Here is a 16,685-nt window from a genome sequence, read left to right as displayed (position 1 = left end):
AGGGGGAAACTGATTGAAACTTTCAGAATACAAACTGCCTGGACATGGTGGATGTTGGGATGATGTTTCTATTGCCAGGGGAGATGAGAGCCTGAGAGCACTGCCTTAGAGTAAAGGGAAGACTTTTTAGAGCAGAGATAAGGAGAAACTACTTTATCCAGAGAGGGTGAATCTATGGAATTCATTGCCATAGAAGGATGTGGAGGCCAGGTCATTGAGTATATTTAAAACAGAGATAGATAAGTTCTTGATTGCCAAGGAGAGAAAGCGGAAAATGGGATTAAAAATTCTATCAGGCATAAATGAGGACTGTAGATGCTGGAAACCAGAGTTTAGATCAGAGTGGTGCTGGAAAAGCACAGCAGGTCAGGCAGCATCCGAGGAACAGGAAAATTGACGTTTTGGACAAAAGCCCTTCATCAGGCTTTGGCCCAACAAGTCCACACCTCCCCTCCGAAGAGAAACCCACCCAAGCCCATTCCCCTACTCTATATTTACCCCTGACTAATGCACCTAAAACTGTGGGCAATTTAGCATGGCCAATTTACCTGACCTGCACATCTTTGGATTGTGGGAGGAAACCCATGCAGACACAGGGAGAATGTGCAAACTCCACGCAGATAGGCGGGAATCGAACCCAGGACCCTGGTGCTAACCACTGAGCCTATGTGCTGCCCAATCATATTCCCAACTTCTTCCTAGCTGTGTGATGAACAACAGCAGGACAAGAATCCAGCTGGTTATCTTTGTTACCCTCTCCACAGGTGCTGCCTGACTGCTGAGGATTTCTGAGTATCTCACTTTTTCGCTGAGGTGGCTGTGTTAATGGGAGGCCCATGTCAGCTGATCACCAAGCAACTTGTCATGATGCCCTACAATTGAGTTTTGGACAAGTTGCTGGCTGGGGATTTCTTCTCTTTGTGTTCGCTCTCTGCCTATCATTGTTATCTACTTTCAAAGGGGGTCTCACTGTCCATGCATTATCTGATTCAATCTCATAAACACACCCTCGGCAAAGACAATTTCTGTAAAACAGATTGTCTCATATGCAATTCCAGTAGCAGGAAGAGAACCTCAGCTTTTAGATGTAACAGAGGAATAATAGCATCCACATCCAGCCTCAAAATCCCAGCAATGCTAAATTAAAACTAAAATCCTGGTTCTATAGGAATTTGACCTCACCCCTTCATGCTGCTTCTATTGTTTCAACTTTAAAAAACACCAAAGCTAGCTGGTCTCAGATCAGACTGTTTGCCTCCAAGTTTATAGCGTTTGCTTTCTAAAAAAAAATTACAGAACAAATCCTTCTCAAAGGCACATTTTGTAGCAATTATCTTTTAAAGATCTGCACTACTGACTGTGTCAAAGGCTTTATTTTGGCAAACCTGGTGAAGAGAACCATGTTCTGGTGTTAGCAATTCTCCTGGAGTCACTTCACTGCAAAATAATGTAGTGCCATAGGCAACATTCTTCAACTGCTTCATCAGTGATCTTCCCAGTATTGTAAGGTCAGAGGTGGTATATTCGCTGATATTTGGACAACGTTCAACACCATTCGCAACTCTCCAGATACTGAAGCAGTCCACATCCGAATGTAATAAGAGCTGGACAATATCCAGCGGCACAGTGGCTCAGTGGTTTGCACTGCTGCCTTGCAGTGCAGGGACCTGGGTTCGATTTCAGCCTCGGGTGACTGTCTGTGTGGAGTTTGCACATTCTCCCTGTGTTTGTGTGGATTTGCTCCAGTTTCCTCCCACAGTCCAAAGATGTGCGGGTCAGGTAATTGGCCATGTTAAATTGCCTGTAGTGATAGGTGCATTAGTAGTGACTAGGTGAATGGGTTCTGGGTGGGTTACTCTTCAGAGGGTCGGTGTGAACTTGTTGGAACGAAGGGCCTGTTTACACACTGTAGGGAATCTAATCTAATATCCAGACTTGCAGGTCACAAGTGAAAAATAATGTTCATGCTACACAGGTGTCAATCAATGGCCGACTCCAAGGAGGGAGGTCTGGTGATCCTCCCTCGAGGACCCGAAATGCTAACTGATTTCTTTTCACAGATGCTACCAGACCTCTGAGCTTTTCCAGCAACTGAGCTTTTCCACAATGCCATTAGGAAGTGAATTCCAGGATTTCGATTCAGTGATGGTGAAGGAACAGCGATATATTTCCAGGACAGGATGGTGTGTGGCTTGGAGGGGAACCTGCAGGTGGTGGTGTTCCCACGTATCTGCTGCCTTTGTCCTTCTAGATGGAAGTGGTCATAGGTTTGGAAAGTGTTGTCTAAGAATCTTCAGTGAATTTCTGCAGTGCATCTTATAGATTGTACACACTGCTGCAACTCAGACTTGGTGCTGGAGGGAGTGGATATTTGTGGATGTGGTGCCAAGCTTCATGAGTGTTGTTGAAGCTGCACTCATCCAGGTAAGTGGGGAGTATTCCAGCACATTTCTGACGTATGCCTTGTGGATCGTGGACAGGTTTTAGGGAATCAGGAGGTGAGTTTACTCACTGCAGTATTCCTAGCCTCTGACCTGCCTTGTAAACATTATGTGGTGAGTCCAGTTCAGTTTCTGGTCCATGGTAACCCCAGGATGTTGATGGTGGAGATTCAGTGAAGAAGAATGTTCCTGATGAAGAGCTTAGGCTCGAAAGGTCAACTCTCCTTCTCCTCGGATGCTGCGTGACCGGCTATGCTTTTCCAGCACCACACTTTTTGACTCTGATCTTCAGATTCTGCAGTCCTCACTCTCTATCCCCCAGGAATGCAGTCATGGCAACATCATTGAATGTCAAGGGGTAATGGTTAGATTGTCTCTTATCGGAAATGGTCATTGCCTGGCATTTGTGTGGCATTAATGTTACTTGCCACCTGTCAGCCCAAGATTGGATATTGTCCAGGTCTTGTTGCATTTGAACATGGATTGATTCAGTATCTGAAGAGTCATGAATGGTGCTGAACACTGTGCATTCATCAGCAAACATCCACAATTCTGACCTGATGATGGAGGGAAGATCATTGATGTAGCAGCTGAAGATGGTTGGCCCTAGGATACTACCCTGAGGAACTCCTGTGGAGATGTCTTGTATCTCCAACAACCACAACCATCTTCATATGTGTCAGATATGACTCCAACCAGCAGAGGTTTGCCCCCAGGTTCCTTTTAATTCCAGTTTTGATACAGCTCTTTGATGCCACACTTGGCATCTTTTCTCACCCCAGAGAAAATACCTTGTCTATTTACCCTATCTATCGTCCACATGATTTTATATACCTTTATAAAGTCACCCCTCAGCTTCCGACACTCTAGGGAAAATAGCCCCGACCTAATCAGCCTCTCCCCGTAGTTTAAACACTCTAACCCTGGCAACATCCTTGTAAATCTCTTCTGAACCCTTTCAAGTTTCACAACATCCTTTCTAAAGCAAGGAGACCAGAATTGCACGCAGTATTCCAAAAGTGGGCCAACCAATGTTCTGTACAGCTGCAACTCCTATAGGAGAAAGTGAGGTCTGCAGATGCTGGAGATCAGAGCTGAAAATGTGTTGCTGGAAAAGCGCAGCAGGTCAGGCAGCATCCAGGGAACAGGAGAATCGACGTTTCGGGCATAAGCCTGAAGAAGGGCTTATGCCCGAAACGTCGATTCTCCTGTTCCCTAGATGCTGCCTGACCTGCTGCGCTTTTCCAGCAACACATTTTCAGCTCCCAACTCCTATACTCAATGCACTGACCAATAAAGGAAAGCTTACCAAACGCTTACTTCACTATCATAGGGGTGAGTCAGACTAACTGAATACTATAGTGCTGGGGACCACTGGAGGAGTTGTGCAAAACCAGTTCTTGATAACTCAGAAAAGTTCTGCTCTCTGGTCTGGCAGCTGAGGCATTGTCTTTGAACATATGCGATTACTATGAGCCAAGGATGGATGGCAGCACTTTTACTTTCTTGTTTGAGAATGTTAAAAACCACATAACACCAAGTCATAGTCCAACAAGTCTCTTTGGAAGCACTAGCTTTTGGAGTGCTATTCTTTCATCAAGTGGTTATGGAGTATAAGATCATAGGACACAGAATCTATAGCAAAAGTTTACAGTGTGATGTAACTCAAATCCATGTATTGAAAAAGATCTGGATTTTTTGTTAAGTCTCTCATCTTTTAGAGTGGGCATGTTGGTTTCAGTTCTTTCATTTGTAAATTCCAGAACTTTCATAAAGTTACATTCTCAAGTAAACTTTACAATAGGTGCCATGTTGGCTTAGATAATGCATTGGAGGTGTGAGGTGCCCTGTGTGAGGCTGTCTGTGCCTCAATGTTCAGACTGATTCTAATCTAAAAAAGGGATTTGCAGAATCTTACATGGATTCATGCAGTTTTTGAGCAAATGTAATTCTGCAAGTACAAATTCACCCCACAAACGTATATGTGTGTATGTTTGTGTGTGTGTAGGGGGCTATGAGTGTCTGTGAGAGAGTGTGCGTACGTGTCTGAGTGTAAAGGGCTACACGTCTGTGAGAGGGTGCATGTGTGAGTGTGGGAGTGTATGTGTGAGCGTATGAGAGAGAGCTTGTGTATGAGAGAGGGTCTGTATGAGTGTATGGTCTGTAGGAGTGTGTATGTATGTGTCTGCATGAGTGTCTGTGTGTGTGTGTGTGTATAGTATAGTGGGGTCACCTGTAGTGTGACATGAACCCAAGGTCTCGGTTGAGGCTATTCCCATGGGTACAGAACTTGGCTATCAGCCTCTGCTCAGCCACTTTGTGTTGTTGTCTGTCCCAAAGTCCACCTTGGAGGATGGTCACCCAAAGGTCTGAAGTCAAATGTTGCGAACCGCTGAAGTGTTCTCTGACTGGGAGGGAACACTCCTGTTGTTGATTGTTATATGGTGGCCATTCATCTGTTGCCATAGCCTCTGCTCAGTCTCACCAATGTATCATGCCTCAGGGCATCCTTGCCTGCAGCGTATGAGATAGACAACATTGGTCGGGTCACATGAATACTTGTCATGTAAATGTTGGGAGGTGTCCCCACGTATAGTGGTGGTGTCTGTGTTGACACTTTGACACGTCTTGCAGCGTCAACCGTGACAAAGTTGTATGCTGTTATTCTGAAAGCCAGGCAGTTTGCTGCGAACAATGATCTGTTTGAGGTTTGGTGGTTGTTTAAAGGTGAGAAGTGGAGGTGTGGGGAAGATCTTGGTGAGTTGCTCATCCTCACTGATAATGTGTTGTAGCTGGCGTAGTTTTTAGGCTCCTGGGAAGTACTGGACAATGAAGGGTACCCTGTCGAGAGAATGTTTGAGAATGACATACAATCATGTTGATGCGATCCCTGCCAGCTGTGGCCTGTTGCTCAGGATGGTGAATTGGAACATGTTTGTCAACTTTTCTAAATCCTTCATCATTCTAAGAAGTTGAGCAGAGTGCTCATAAATAGAATAGATCAGTTGCTCAAAGAGATGCTGAGTTCACCTTCTTCCAGTCAACAATGACCCAGTAGCCTGAATCACCTGTGTGCAGATTTGTGGCTACAGCTCTCTGTGACTGCAATGCCATGTACCCATCACCACAAGACTTTGTGGCAGATTTAAGGATGGATGTCAGATGAATATTATTTGTGTGTTATAATGAGAGAGAGTCAACATTGCTCTCTCATAATGATCTATCTTTGTTCAGTGGCAATTGAGACAAAATGACTGGTGATGAATCTGGATGAAGTAGCTCAAGTTAAATTGAAATAATTGCTGATGAAAAGGTAATGTTAGGAAGAGTGACCAAAAACTTAGTGAGTATTGGAAATGCATGAAATCAGGAGAGAGTAATTGAGAATTATGGTGTACATATATTTAGGGGATGTTTGAGAGACCATTCTTACTATGTAAAGAGAAGCGTAATGATTTAATTTCAGAGGAGTTGACAATATCTGTCTTGCACAAGTGAAATGACATCAGGCAATGTGAAAAAGTATTTTTTTGTTATATAAAAAGAGTATTTTAACAACTTGTTATCTTGACAGTGTATTTTCTTGTCTGAAAATGAGCAGTTATAGCAATTTGAAGAGATTTGTAAGTGCATTGTTATTATGTAACATAATTGTTTTACAATTTGCAGGATATGAAAATGTCCTTTTATTTAATGAGAAGTGGTAAATTAATGTAATATTTTCAGATTTTTTTATTGTACAAATAGGGATGTTTAATAATATATTAATTTGCGAGTACACTTCATTGTAAGGAAGCAAATATTTAGTGTTTTATTGTAGAGAAAAGAGATTTTTTACTGATGTAAAATCATGTTTAATGGTGTAAGAAAACAGAGTTTTGATAACGTCCTAACTTGAAAATGAATTTTATTGCATGGGAAAAGAGAGTTTCTTACTTCCGTGAAAGTGCACTTTATGGTGTAGGAAAAGAGAGATTTGATAACTTCCGAACTTGAGAATGAATTTTATTGTGGGGATACAGAAACATTTTGTACTGATTGGCAAGTCCATTTTATGATGCAGTGAGAAAAGAGAGAATGAATTTTGTTGTGGGGAAAAGAGGATTCTTATTGGTTTAGAAGTGTGTTTAATTGTGCAAGAAAAGACACTTTGGTAACATCCTAATTTCAGAGGAATTTTACTGTAGGGAAAAGTGAGATTTCTTACTAATTTTAACATGTATTTAATTAAGTAGAAAATGATCGCTTTGATAATCTATTGATTTGAGAATGAATCTTATTGTGTGGGACATGTAAGAGAGATTACTGATTTGAAAGTGCACTTTATAGTGTAGAAAGGGGCGCCAGTGAGAATAAGAGTCGAAAGTGTGGAACAGGAGAATTGACGTTTCGGGCATAAGGCCTTTGAAGGGTTTATGCCCGAAATGTTGATCTCCTGCTCCTCGGATGCTGCCTGACCTGCTGTGCTTTTCCAGCACCACACTCTCGATTCTGATCTCCTGCATCTGCCAGGGAGAATAAGCCTAGCTTCTTCAATCCATCCATATTAACTCATTCCTGGAAGCATTCTTGTGCATAGTTTGTGAGAAGATTTGTAGTTCGGGTGCGCGTTGCTGTGGTTCTGTTCGCCGAGCTGGAAGTTTTTGTTCCCATTCCTAGACGTGAGGGTACAGAGAACACCAAACGGAGAATTCACCACTAAGGTACACAGGAAAGCCACACACACAGACCAAGTCCTGAACTATGAAAGCAACCACCCCAATACACACAAACGAAGTTGCATCAAGACACTATTCAAAAGGGCCACAACACACTGCAGCACACCAGAACTGCAAAAAGAGGAAGAGGAACACCTATACAAGGTATTCGCCAAAAACGGATATCCTCGCAATTTCATCAACAGATGCATAAGGGAAAGACAATGGAACGAGGACATGCCGCAACCCAAAGAACTAGCCACACTACCATACATCAAGAACATCTCTGAAATGACAGCCAGACTACTGCGACCACTAGGACTTATAACAGCACACAAACCAACAGCCACACTCAGACAACAACTCACCAGAACGAAGGACCCGATACCCAGCATGAGCAAAACTAATGTAGTGTACAAAATCCCATGCAAGGACTGCACAAAACACTATATAGGACAAATAGGAAGACAGCTAACGATCCGCATCCACGAACATCAACTAGCCACGAAACGACATGACCAGCTATCCCTAGTAGCCACACACGCAGACGACAAGCAACATGAATTTGACTGGGACAACACTACCATTATAGGGCAAGCCAAACAAAGAACAGCCAGGGAATTCCTAGAAGCATGGCACTCATCCACAAACTCCATCAACAAACACATCGACCCAATATACCGGCCACTACAGCGGACAGCTGAAACTGACAACCGGAAGCGGCAGGGACAGGCCACTATAAATGCCGGAGGAAACACCACAGAAGCGCTTCACAGGAAGCTCCCAAGCACTGAGGATGTCACCTAGACAGGGGACGAAACGTTTGCAACAAAAACTTCCAGCTCGGCGAACAGAACCACAGCATTCTTGTGGATCTTTTCTGTGCCCTCATTAATGCCTTCACATCCTTCCCAAAGTGCGGTGTCCAGAATTGGATGCTATATTCTAGTTGGAGGCAAACCAATGTTTTAGACATTCCTTTAGTTTTGTACTGTATGTCCATATTTATAATGTTCAGGATCCTGTATTCCTTATTAACTACTTTTTCAACTTGCCCTGTCACCTTCAACAGATTAGCATGGTGGATCAATGGTTAGCACTGCTGTCTCAGGGGACAGGGTCCTGGGTTCGATTCCACCCTTGGGTGACTGTCTGTTTGCACATTCTCCCCGTCTGCATGGGTTTCCATCAGGTGCTGCAGTTTCCTCCCACAGTCCAAAGATGTGGTAGTTGGGTGGATTGGACATGCTAAATTATCCAGTGTCTGGTAATGTGTAGGTTAGGTGTGTCAGCCTTGGGAATGCAGGGTTATTGGAATGGCTCTGGATTGGGTGCTCTTTGGAGGGTCAGTGTTGACTTTATGGGCAGAATGGTCTGATTCCACACTGTGGGGATTCAATGGAAGGGATTGCTTTGATAAACTACTAATGTGAGAATTAATTTTATTGTGTGGGCGGGGTTAAGAAAGGTTACAGATTTGAAAGTGTAGCTAATGGAGTAGAAATGGTTAGATTTGATAATCTACTAATTTTAGAATGCATTTAAAGTGTGTATGAGGTTTACTGGTTCGAAAGTGCATTTAATAGTGTAGAAAATGAGATTTGTTTGTTTGCCCATGTGAGGACGTGTTTTCAGTGACTGAAGAAGAGGTTTAATAGATTGGCTGGGGCCCAGATGTGGACAAGTGGCAGCAGGAGAGCTGGTGCAGCAGATGTAGGTTTCCCCCGGGCAGGCTCACTGAGGGTGTGTGTTTCGCCCGGACGGAATGAGGCAGTGCACCGGCCGGCGGGCAGGCGCAGCCTCGTTGTAGCGCGGGGCTGGCGGGGAGCGCGCCGCCGCCATATTGTGGGGAGTCGGAGGCTTTTCCAGCGGCGAGTCCGGCCGCTCCGACCTGAGGGGAGTTTGGCGGGTTCACGCATATACATACAGAAAACCAGGGGGGGGGGGAAAAAGCCCCACGAAACAAACAAAAAGAATAATCATAAATAGCCAGCGAGAGGGAAGTAAACTCAGAACAGTTTTAAAAAAATACAAAAAAAAATTGACACGCACCAACACATATATATATCCGAAAAGCCAACAATTCTGCCCACAGGAAGAGAGAAACAGCAAGTCCCCGCTCCCAGGACCAGGCTAAGGTAAGCGGGCGGTGTTCATGGCGATGCCACTGAGCTGGGGGTGGGGATTACTGGATTGGGTTGGGTGAAGAGGCGATGGATAGAATAGTTTTGTTCTTTTATTGGGGGGGGGGGGGGGGGGGGGGGGTAAATTGTGATAACCCCCTTGTACTAGGGAGGGGGTAATTGTAATTACCCACGTGTACTGGGGAGGGGGTTATTGTAATCACCCTGCATTGGGTATGGGAGATAATTGTAATTGCCCCTCCTGCAGTGGCCAGGGGGGGGTTTAATTGTAATTGCCCCTCCTGCAGTGGCCAGGGGGGGGTTTAATTGTAATTGCCCCTCCTGCAGTGGCCAGGGGGGTTTAATTGTAATTGCCCCTCCTGCAGTGGCCAGGGGGGTTTAATTGTAATTGCCCCTCCTGCAGTGGCCGGGGGGGGTTTAATTGTAATTGCCCCTCCTGCAGTGGCCGGGGGGGGTTTAATTTTAATTGCCCCTCCTGTAGTGGCCGGGGGGGGTTTAATTTTAATTGCCCCTCCTGTAGTGGCCGGGGGGGGGGTTAATTGTAATTGCCCCTCCTGCAGTGGCCAGGGGGGTTAATTGTAATTGCCCCTCCTGCACAGAAGAGGGTTTGATTGTTATCACCCATCCTTTAGAAGGGCATGGTCATGTAATTGTAATAAACCCTCCTATATTGGGGATGGTAGTTTTTTGTAATATACCCTCCTGTACTAGTGGATAGCATTATGTGTCATAAATCCTCCTCTATTGAGGAGGGGTCATTATAATCACAAGTCATGTACTGGAAGTAAGTATAGAGTAAGATTTCCTGTATTGGAGAGGTCTGCTGGTATTAAAGACTCCCATTTTGGTGGGGAAGTTATTGTATCTTTGTGTAAGGGTATACAGTAATTGTGTGAACTCATCATGTGCTGGGAATGGGATAATTGTAATTATTTCGCATGTACTGGTGGGGGAGTTGATTGTCATAAACTCTGCTGTACTAGTGGAAGCTGGTTGATTCTAATCAACCTCTCCTGTACTGGAGAGAGGGTATTTGTAGTAGTGTCTCATGCTGTGAAAGTAATGAATAGACCTGTCTGCTAGAAGTTGACTTGTGGTGTGCCCTCATGATCTGAGAAGGGTACAATTGTGAAAGCACATGGTGCTGCATGTGGGGTAATTATAGTAGTCCATCATATACTAGGAGGGTTTAACTGTACTCAGCAATTTGCCAGTTGTTGAGGAAAAATTGATTCTGGCACTCTTATGAGGTGCTGAAGTGGATTAGTTGCAGCAGTTACCCCATCTTGATGGTTAAGAAAAGTAATGTTCCTCCTTTTTTTCAATGTGAGGTAAGGTAAGGAAACTGCTTACTCTTCTGTTGGAGAATGCATTCTTCCCTTGGAAGCATAGTGACCAATGAAGGAACCTTGGTTGCTCAACCCTTGTTCAATTCTGATCCCAAATGTGCATTATTGCCTCCTGCTTCACCTGAGACTTAGGTGTTTGTCTCACTAAAGGCTCAAGATTTTTAAACATTCACTTAGGATGTGGGCATTGCTGACTTGGTTAATGTTTATTGCCTGCCCTCAGTTGTCCTGGACAAGGTTGTTGATGAGCTGCCTTCTTTAACCACTGCAATCCATGTACTATAGGTAGACCCACAATACAATTAGGGAGAGAATTCAAGGATTTTACACAGCAACACTGAAGGAAAAGCTTTCTATTTCCAAGTCAGGATGGTGAGTAGCTTGGAGGGAACTTGCAAGTGGCATTGTTCCCATGTATCTGCTCCTCATATCCTTCGAGGTGTGATCATGGTTTTGGAAGGTGTTGTCTTAGAAGCTTTGTTGAATTACTATTGTAATTCATTGAGATGGAAACTGAAGCCAAAGTCTTTTGTGTTAATACATAAGGAAGTTAACACAATAGAAGAGTTGGATGTGTTTTGTGATCTGAATTTGAGGTTTATGGAGTCTGCAATAATTGTCATAATGTTAAAAGTCATCATGCAATAATCTGGCTAAGATCTACATTTTCTGTAAATTTATAACCTAGACAATCGATGAGCTTCAACCTTTTCAGGGCCTTGGTGATTTTTTTGGAATAAACTGGCGTGGAACTATTGAAGCAGTTGGATAGACTGAATGGGTCTGGAGAGTATCCTGGTATTGGAAACCAGGTATTACAAATTGATTGAGTGTGGATTTGAGGAGGATGCAATGTTTTTGTCAGGGTCTGTTATGGTACTGTTATGGTAGAGACAAAAGACCAAATAATCGTGGGTGCTAGAATCTGAAACAAAAACAGAAACTGCTGGAAAATCTCAGCAGGTCTGGCAGCATCTGTGGAGAGAAAGCAGAGTTAATGTTTCGGATCCAGTGACCCTTCTTCAGAATGGTCCTTTCTGTTTCAGATGTGTCATGATACATCCGACCAGGTTGATTTAAGATAAAATTGTTTTATTTTGTCTCCAAAAATATCTTTATAATTTATAAAATAAAGTTAATTTTGGGTCTTCTTTGGCAAGCCCTGTTTTTGGCTTTGTGTTATCACATTGAAAAAGGGAGCGAAAAAGGTCACCATGTTATGACACATTTTCAGGACGTGTAGGACTTTGAACCCAGATCTCCTGGTTTACTACCACTGCGTAGCAAAACCCACTTTTGTCTTAAGGAATCTACTGAAGCAGAAATAGCTGCAGCTTTTTAAAATGTTTGGCCATGTTTTGAGACATCCCAGTGGCATTACATCCTGATTTGAATGTGGGTTTTCTGAAGGAATGTACCATTGTGCCACAAGACCCCAAATATCAGAGGACAATTGTTCTTTGTGTTTACTATTTCAAAGTTATGTAATTTACTTGAAAGAAATTTGTATTATTTTAGCTGCAAAGTCTTGACTTCAAATTAGCCCGCAACAGGTTATATTGTCTGTGGAAAGGAAGAGTTGGACTGCTGGTGTGAATGGCACGGGGAAGGGTTGTATTGGTTGTTCACTGTACATATCAAGACAAGATTTGTAAAATTGTTTCTTTTGAATATATTAGTTCTAAAGGCTAATTTGTTAAGTTACAAGGTGGAATATAAGCTTCCAGTGCAAAACAATGGTGATCCACTGAGTAAATACAAACATAAACATTGTAAATACAAAACAAAAAGACAATGCTGGGAAAATAGCAGGTCTGTCAGCAACCACAAATCCAAATATCTTGGCCCTAAGACATGAATCGCTTATTCGATTCTGACAGAATTTGTGTTTCTGATATTTTCTATTTGATCCCCTGATAAGCTTGAGGTCTGCTTTCCTGACCTGAATTCTAGACTAGTACTTTAATCCTCATTTTCTGGAGAAATTGGTCTTTTGAAGTAATGGGGAGGGTTAATGAGGGTGTATGTATTTATGAACACTCCAAAGGTGTTTGTTAAAGTATAAATGTGTCAGAAATTTGAAGCTCATGGAATTAGAGGTAGCAAAGGTATGAAATTGGGGCAAAAAGCAGCGATTGTTACAAATTTGTAGTTATGTAGTGCTGCTCAACCACTAGTATCCCAAAGTGCTTTAGAGTATGAAGTTTGTTTTATAGCATAGCCACTGTTGTTATTGGGTGGATGCAGCAGCCAGTTTGTGCATACCATGCTCCTACCAACAGCAATATGATAGTAACTAGATCATTTCTTGTGATGTCAGTTGAGAGGTAAATATTGACTAGGATGCCTGAATATTGCCGTAGGATCTTGTACATCCGTTTGGAGGGGTAGATGGGCCTTCAGTAACATCTCATCTTAGTGGCAGTGCATCTGACTATGCAGCACTACTACACTTGAGTGAAAGCCTTATTTTTTATGCTGGCTGTACTGTGACCTAAAGTCTTGTGATTTGGAAAAATTGCACTAGCTAAACTGCAGCTGACTTACTAGTAAAATGGATGGATGTCTCCAAATATTGGTGCCTTAATGAGCACTGGACATAATTTGTTTGCAGAAGACTTGAAACTCTGAAAGGTGGTATGTAGTAAATAAGGAAGCACATACTTGCATTGATATAATGTATGTTCGCTAGTTGGTTCCTTGGATAAGAGCTCTGTCTAATGATGAGATGTTGAGTAAATTAGGCTGTATTTTCTGAAGTTCAAAAGATTGCAATGTGAGTGCATTAAATTATACGAAATATTAAGGGATAGGCAGTGAAAGTTTGTTTCCCCTTCTGCGGAATATCAAATAGGAGGGCACATTTTTGAGATAAGGGGTCAATCATTTAGGACTGAGGTGAACAATAATTTCTTCCATCAAATGTTTGTGATTTCCCACCCTAAAAGGTTGTGGGTTCTCCATCATTTAACGAGTGTAAGACTGATTTACACAGATTTTTGGTGTGTCAGAATCAAGGGTTTGGCAATTGAGAAAGCAGAGCTGATGCACATGTTCAAATGTGATGGTATTGAATGGCAAAGCAGGTGCTACTCCTATTTCTTCTTTTCATAAGAAAGGAGAGATGTCAGCAAATAGAAAAATGGGCAAATATTTGGCAAAAGATATTTAGTGCAGGAAAGTGTGATATAATTCATTTGGTGGGGAAAGGGGGAAATGGTGACTGAATGACAGTCTGCTGTACTACATAACTATATACATTTTCTAACACCTTTTAAATGTTTTAAAACCAATTTCCAATTTTAAACTCTGGATAACTTGTAATCTCCTTGGAAGCTATTTCTAAGTCTGGGAAACCAAGTCTCAGCAATGAACTGCTTTCTGTGGATTTCCATTATGCTTGGTTTTTAAATCTGGGTTTAGTAGCAGTAGTTTTTCTGTCTACTACGTAGAAATATTTATTTGTTTTACTTTCAGTTGGTGGCTTTATGATAACCCCTTTTTCGAGCCACATCTCTTAAATTACATTTTCATTTTAAATGAATTTTTGTGCTGTAGTGATGAATACTTGTAAGTGAAATTTGAATATACCATTCGCAGTACGTCTCTGTATTTTAACAAGCTACAGAAGATGAATTTCCACAGATTGGTATACAAAATGGATAACATAAATCAGAATTGATTTGATTTATTGATAAGACTTACAGTATGGATGAGGAACAAGGGATAACATTTTATATGTTCATTTGGGTTGAGTAAAATTTTACCATGTTTTCTACAGTGAGACTTAAGGCTAGCTTTCGAATAAAATAGGATTTATTTTGGTGGGGAATACCACTAATTGAAAGTAAATATTATACAATTGAAAACATTAACGTTGGATTGATTTACTTCCATATTTGATAAATATTGAGAAAAATGCTATTATTTTGATTTAGAACAGCATTTGGACCTATCTTTGATTATGCTGTGGGGTATGCATGGATAACTAAGACTTAAAAGCTGTACTTTAAACATATGATTAATGATTAAGATTTATTGTGATTTATAAATTTTAGTATCGTGATATTTAGCAACATTTATTAATTGCAGTGGGAATTTGGGGTGACATAATCAAAATTGGCCAGGGCTGTGTAAACTTTGTGACTTTGAGAAGCGTAAAGGGAAAAAAAATTGTAATCTATGGGTTGGGTGATCTGCAAGTGAATTGAATCATTTGGTGCCCGGAACTATGGTAGATTACTACTTTAAATTCACTTATGAGTATCTTCTCTTCTGCATGTTAATTATTAGCCAGTAATCTTGCTTGATTAATAAGTGTTAATCATTCAATGTTAATGCCTTTGTGTATGATTCATGTTAGAAATTAGAAATTCTGCCAGCACAAGAAAATTGAAGATTTCTTATCACTATCTCCACAAACTCACCAAAGCAATACAGCAACCAACAAATATAATGTAATCTTCAATTTTATACTGGTTTGTGCACTGTATTATGTGTCATTTTGTTCCCAAACTAGCACTCTATTTAAAGTGGTTTCAGCATTTCAGGCTGGAGAATTTTAATTGCTGTAAGTCCTGTGTTCAATTAGACGCCATTATTTTTGGTAAAGGAAGCTTGCACATTACAGATGTTTTCAAATTTCCAGCTCCAGTCTGAAGAAACTATTATGAAATGGCTATTATATACCCATTCAATTGTTTTACGTGTTAAGAAAATTAATCTAATAACACAACATAATTTAGTCTGTAAGAGCCAAATAACCAGATAATTTGTTTTGCAGTTAACATTAAGAAAACACACTATACATTTCAGTACTCTGAAGCATGATTTCTGGAATATGACCATGCACAATAAATATAAGACTTCTTTCTCTGGTGGATGATGGAGCTCAATCACTACACTGTCTTGCTTCACAGCTGAAAACTAGTTGCAGTTAAGTGTCACACAAATACTGCTGTTTAGAACAAAATGTCTTGGTGTAATTTTTGAGAGCAGAGGAAAAGGTAATTTTTTTTTTATTTCCACAAGCTCAAGGACACTGCATCCTCTGGTCAAGAAAACCAGGGGAGCAGCCTTTTTTTTTTGTAAAACAGATGTCCTTGCTCCACTGCCATGCACCTGGGGAGCTCAAACTCCCTGAATTCAAGGCAAAATCTTTAGTGGATAGTTGCCGATGCAGTGAAACTGAAATCCATTCAGTTGCAAGTATGAATGGTGGTAGATAAAATCCATGTTCTTTCCTTTACGTACTGCAGATGACCTAGAGTGCTTTGCAGCAATTGATTACATTTAAAATATAGTTACCTGCTACATTAGTTTGGCACCTCATATTTATATTACTGCAGGGAACTGCTAGCTTGGTTGGTTGGAAGGCTGGTTTGTGATGCAGAATAATGCCAACAGCATGGGTTCACTTCCTTCACAGGCTGAGGTCCCATCTTCTCAACCTTGCGCCTTGCCTGAGGTTTGATGACCTTCAATTAAGTCAACTGTCTTACACAAAACAAACTCCACTGCAGGTGCTTGAGCACAGCACCCAGGCAGGCAAACCATTGCATTACTCAGAACATCCTATACTGTCAGAGATGTTACCATTCAAATGAGATGTTAAGTGGAAGTTATCTGCCCCCTAAGATTGATATAAAACCCATTTTGCACCATTGGAATTTGCCTGGTACTCTGGCTGATATTGATTTGCCCCTCACCGTCATCACTTAATATACACAATTGGTTATGGATATTCCTTTGCTGTTTGTAAAGTCTTTCAATATGCTGTTTGGCGGTTTTGTTTCCTTGCCTTACAACACTGACTATTTCACAATTACTTGATTGCCTGACTGTTAATACTTTGAGATGTTTTGAGGTTCTGAAAAATGCTATGGAAATAGAAGCCCAGGCTTTTAAGTTAATATTTAAAAATGTAATAAATGTGTCTATTGCTGTACTGCTGACCTTTAATATTTGCTGTAGTTTTGAAAAGGAAAACCAAGCTGTGCTAATGAAATCACATTGTCACTCAAGTTTTATAAAAATGGTCTTAATATGATGCGT

The 16,685-nt window shown here is 41.5% G+C and overlaps 1 protein-coding gene across 7 annotated transcripts in view; it reads left to right on the top strand.

Annotated features, from left to right (window-relative positions):
• The first annotated feature begins 8,972 nt into the window (after positions 1–8,972).
• The window catches only part of LOC122560280 (casein kinase II subunit alpha), a 97,276-nt gene continuing 89,563 nt past the window's right edge, over positions 8,973–16,685 (top strand). For 6 of the 7 annotated variants that reach the window (XM_043710826.2, XM_043710822.2, XM_043710825.2 and 3 more), the window contains exon 1: positions 8,973–9,276. The gene's annotated coding sequence lies outside the window, so the exon portion shown is untranslated. The remainder of the gene's footprint in view (positions 9,277–16,685) is intronic. The other variant, XM_087994747.1, reaches the window with a different exon arrangement.

This window comes from Chiloscyllium plagiosum, unplaced genomic scaffold (assembly GCF_037043375.1).
Source record: "Chiloscyllium plagiosum isolate Xiang-an unplaced genomic scaffold, Cpla_swu_hap1 HiC_scaffold_15, whole genome shotgun sequence".
NCBI classification, from domain to species: domain Eukaryota; kingdom Metazoa; phylum Chordata; class Chondrichthyes; order Orectolobiformes; family Hemiscylliidae; genus Chiloscyllium; species Chiloscyllium plagiosum.
This window is presented reverse-complemented; position numbering and strand designations above follow the sequence as displayed.